Source organism: Octopus sinensis, unplaced genomic scaffold (genome assembly GCF_006345805.1).
Source record: "Octopus sinensis unplaced genomic scaffold, ASM634580v1 Contig11448, whole genome shotgun sequence".
NCBI lineage: Eukaryota > Metazoa > Mollusca > Cephalopoda > Octopoda > Octopodidae > Octopus > Octopus sinensis.
In genome coordinates this window covers 310,001-315,000 of record NW_021832375.1, presented here as the reverse complement: position 1 = coordinate 315,000, position 5,000 = coordinate 310,001, and the positions used below count along the sequence as shown (strand labels likewise).

Sequence of the window (5,000 nt, the reverse complement as noted above, 5' to 3'; positions counted from 1 at the left end):
CTATCCATTCTTGTTGCTTCTTTCTCGCGTATATATATATTATATATATATATATATATATAATATATATATATATATATATTATGTATATATATATATGTGTATATATATATATATATATATATATATATATATATATATATATCCACATACATATTGACACTGCGTGCATATATTCAGAGGTATTGGTAGATACATGCTCTATACACATACATGCAGACACATACGTGCATACAGACACACATAGACACATAAACACACACACAGACGCACATACACACACAGGCACACACACACTCTATCACACACACATACATGTTAGTTAGTTAATTTTTTGGCTCAAAAAGCAAAAATCAAGGCCATGTAGGAGGACAGGGAGTTATGTACAGGGTGGTGTTCATGTAAAGAGTTCAGGCCACTTGTAGTCAAGGGACACTTTGAACCGAACGGTCGTCGGCATCTTCACCATCTCGTCTTGCAGCTTATTCCACGGATCCGCAACCCGGACGGAGAAAGCCCCTCTCCTTCGATTGAGATGAAATCGTCGCAGATAGAGCTTTTTGGAGTGACCCTGCACCGACGCTCTGGAGCAGGAGTGAAGAACAGCTCTTTCGAGAGGTTGCACTTTCCGCTTATGATGTTGTGGGCAAGAATGAGATCACCACGGCGTCGTCGTTTTTCTAGAGAATAAAGGTCGAGCGTCTTCAGCCTTTCTTCATAAGACAAATTCTTGAGACCAAGAACCATGCGGGTAGCCAGCTTCTGAGGAGATAAGGAGAAGAGGCTTGAATCCCGTACTCCAATATGGGTCTCACCAGCGTGACATAGAGCGGTAGGAATATGGCTGCTGTGAGCATTCCGAATGACCGTCGAATCAAGAACAGAACTCCGCGTGCTTTGTTGGCAGCATAGACGCACTGGGCCGAAGGCGAAAAGGAGGAATCCACCAAGATACCCAGGTCCTTTACCTGATAGGTCATCTCCAGCAGCAGACGACCCGGCTCGAAATCAAGTTGAGTTGCAGTAGGAGAGCCAACAGGCAGATGACAGCACTTTGACACGTTCAGACACAGGTCCCATTCGTTAGACCATCTCCAAGTTTGGTGGAGGCATCGACGAAGATCTTCTATATCACCGCGAGGAGCGACCAGTTTGACATCGTCGGCAAATAGAAGGGCAAGTCATTTATGAAGACTAAGAACAATAAGGGCCCAAGCACTGAACCTTGAGGCAAGCCACTGCTCGCACTGGAGACGTCGGACCGCGAACCATTAACTTGGACTTGGAAGGAGCGATCTGAGAGGAAGGCACCAACCCATCGTACAATATCCGGATGGAAACTATATGCTTGAAGCTTGACAAGTAATAGGCGGTGGTTTACCGAGTCAAAAGCTTTGGCAAAGTCCAATAAAACGATGTCAACAGCATCACTATCATCGAGGATGCGTGTCACCAATTCTTCCATTACCAGTAAGCTGGTCAAGCATGATCTTTTCGGCACGAAGCCGTGTTGGGAATCAGAGATAGAGACTGTGTTTTGGAGGTGGAGCATCATACTTTTCTTAAGGATGGTTTCGAACATCTTGCTGATTATTGATGTAAGGGAAACCGGTCGGTAGTTAAGCGGGTCTTCGCGGCTCCCTTTCTTGAAAATTGGCCAGATTATAGCTGTTCTCCAGTCCGCAGGTATAACACCCGTCGCCAATAACATATTGAATAGACGTGTTAAGGGCTCACAGATGACCGGAGCCAACGCTTTGATAACCCGTGGGTGTATGCCATCAGGGCCGTGACCCTTGTTGACATCGAGGGCTTGAATAACGCGTTCGACATCGTCCCGCGTAATGACCAATCGAAGCATTGGAGGTAGCGATCTATCAAATGGAGGGGGTTCACGACCATCATCTTGTTTGAAAATAGTTGAAAAAGCCTCGGCAAATAATTGACTCTGTTGATAAGGGTCCTCAATCGATACGCCTGTTGAGTCTACCAACGTTGCAATTTGGTTGTTCAAGCGGGAATTCCGTTGGACATGGGCAAAGAAGGTTTTTGGATTGCTACTGGCATTTGCCGCGATTCTGTATTCATATCTGAAGCGTTCTTCCTTTTCAATTTTCACGGCTCGGTCACGTTGAGTTTGTACACCTTAAAAGCTGCAGTCGAATCCAGATTTTTGAATTCAGCCCAAGCAATATCTCTGAGTCGAAGTTCTCGTTTAACCTTCTTCGTCAGCCAGGGCTTGTGTTTCTTCTTCTTGGGAAGCCTAACGGGAACTAAATATATATGTAGCTGGAGGAAATCGATTAGTAAACAATATTATTTTATGTCGGAGTTAGCAGTTGTAACGATAAAAATTATATATAATTGCATACTGTAGGATGTGAAAGATGAACAATGCATGAAATTTGAAGGAAATATTTATTTACCTTTACGTTACAATACCTTGCCTCGACGAACAGGTTATAATAAATCCAAAAGCATGCGATATAAAGTTTGTGCTTGTGTCCTCTTCATTGTTTAGTAGTAATTACCGAGAGAGATAGAATGATGTTGTAAGAAAACAGAATTAGAGCTAGTGGGAGTTGTAGCGTGTTGTCTCACAGTTGCTGACAGTAAACTTCATTTCTCGCTCTGACCAAGGTTCTAGGTGGTCAGCCAGACTTCGTTGTCACCAAAGTGACTAACTGATTGAGACGTCACCATATGACTGGACGAGTTGCGTCGTCACCGACTGATTTTTGCATGGGGTATCCTTGCGTTTATCCAGAAGGATAGATATATCATTGAGAACAATAGATTTAGTTGGTGCTCTTGTTATCCATATTCTAGCTTTTGGTGATGTAGAATAGGTTAGAAAGGGTCAAGTGATGAAGACATTATTTCGGACTAGCTAAAGGCATCTGGAAAATGTAAAACTGCTGTCACAGAAAAACCATTGTTCTACTGTGTGGAAAGATCTGTTGCACCGTTAGTTTAAATTGAGTTATGGTGGATCGAATCCACTTCATGCATGCAAGATCCCCTATTCAGACATGTGTTTGTTTGTTAGAAATGTTGAGCTGATGAACAATAAAATACGGTTTTTTTTCCACAAGTTGAGTCGGGCAGACATATTTAACGAAACGCATGAATAAATCTTTGCAGTTCACTGTTATTTTTTATTCTTAAATTCTTGTGTATAAGTACCGTAATTGCCAGTGTATAAGCCTCACTCACGATTTTCAGTCCCCGACTGGAGAAAACGTGGGGAAACCGGGAGATAACTGGGACTTATGAAAATAGAGAAATGCGAGATGAATAGAAACTTCAATTTCATGATGATTTCATACTTAACAAACATTTCCGACTGCAATCATTGATACTCATAATTATTAATGGAAGAAGATAAAGTCCAGTTTTAAATGTAAGAGATAATAAGAGAACGTCTTTTTATTATGTGTATTTATTATGATTTATTCATATTGCGATCTTTATATTCTTTCTTGAAAATGGGTGGTCCTGAAAAGGACCGACCCTAATGGGTAGAGACTTCACTCAAAGTCTAAGAACTCTTCGTCGTCAGACCTCGTGGGGTTGATCGTCTGCCAGTTCATCCTCGTCATCGCTGGAGTCAGAAGAGTCGGTAGAGAGAGCTTCGCCTTCCCATAACATGTCATCTTCCCGTCGAGCGCATTGGAGATGCAACACTTCAGGAAAGCCCATTTTTCTGGAATCTCCTCCACGAGCAGATCGTCTGGAATTTCCTCCACTAGCAGGATCCATTTGCAGATCGTCCCCAAGTCTTTCTTCGGACGCCCGGTCGTTGGCCATCCAATACTCCCAGCGGTGTTTCAGACGGTACTTATACGGTTCGCTGATTGCAACATCAAGGGTTTGAAGAAAGGATGTCATTCCCCCGGTAATCATTGTTACGTCGATGTTCAGACGACGTATCTTCACCTTGGTTTCTTCTGACTTGTGGCATCTGAATGCGTCCAGGACCAGGAGACTCCTTCTCTGATGCAGTCCACTGATGCGCCGAACCCACACTACACGAAACCAGTCCTCGATGAGTGCCTAGCCCATCCAAGCTTTCGCGTAGGCTTCAACAATGATCCCCTTCCTGAAACTTGGCGTCTTTGGATAGTATCTTCCTCTTAAAAATTACCTACGGTAGCAGCTTTCCCCTATCAGCCGTGCAAGCCAGGATCATCGTAAAACCGACTTTCTAGTGGCCCTTCGTGACGATTTCTATTGTCTTCTCCCCTTTCTCAGGAATAGTTCTTTCTACTACGGCTGCCAGCTGGCAGAAACGTTAGGACACCAGGCAAAAGTGCTTAGCGGCATTTCGTCCGTCTCAAAGTTTTGCCTTCAAATACCGCCAGGGTCAACGTTGCTCTTCATCCTTTCGAGGATGATACATTAAGTACCAGTCAAGTTGTGGCGTCGAAGTAATCGAAGGACCCATGCCCCCAAAATTTCAGGCCTTGTGCCTATTGTTATTGCTTTCAAGATTTGGCACTAGTCAAGAAATTTGGGGCAGTGGTTAATTCTACTACATCGATCTCATTATTGAACTGGTACTTAATTTGGTGACACCAAAAACAATGAAAGGCATATTCAACCTAGGCGGAATTTCAAGACAGAACTCTGAAACGGACAAAATGCCGCTAAGCATTTTTCTAGGTGTCCAAACAATTTCGTCAGCTCGACGGTTGAAGGCAAACAAGATCGGAAATCGAGTTTCTAATTGGCTAAAATATCTGAAATTTAATTGCTTGAAATTCATAGAAAATGTAAACTAGATTTTCATCTTGAGCATGCAAAACTGCACGAGTATTTCAGATTCTGATTGGCCGTTTTACTTTTGAAAAGGGATTTAGACAAAAAAAATGAAAATTGATTGGCTGAGAAACATGCAACTTTGTTGCCATGGAAATAGACAGAATGACGCAATTAAAACTTCTGTATATATGTATGTATATATATGTATGTATGTATGTATGTATGTATGTATGTAT

At 42.5% G+C, this 5,000-nt stretch overlaps 1 protein-coding gene across 1 annotated transcript in view; it reads right to left on the bottom strand.

Annotated features, from left to right (window-relative positions):
• LOC115228947 (leucine-rich repeat-containing protein 4-like) overlaps positions 1 to 5,000 on the bottom strand; it is a 29,255-nt gene that overhangs the window by 22,189 nt on the left and 2,066 nt on the right. The window lies entirely within an intron of this gene.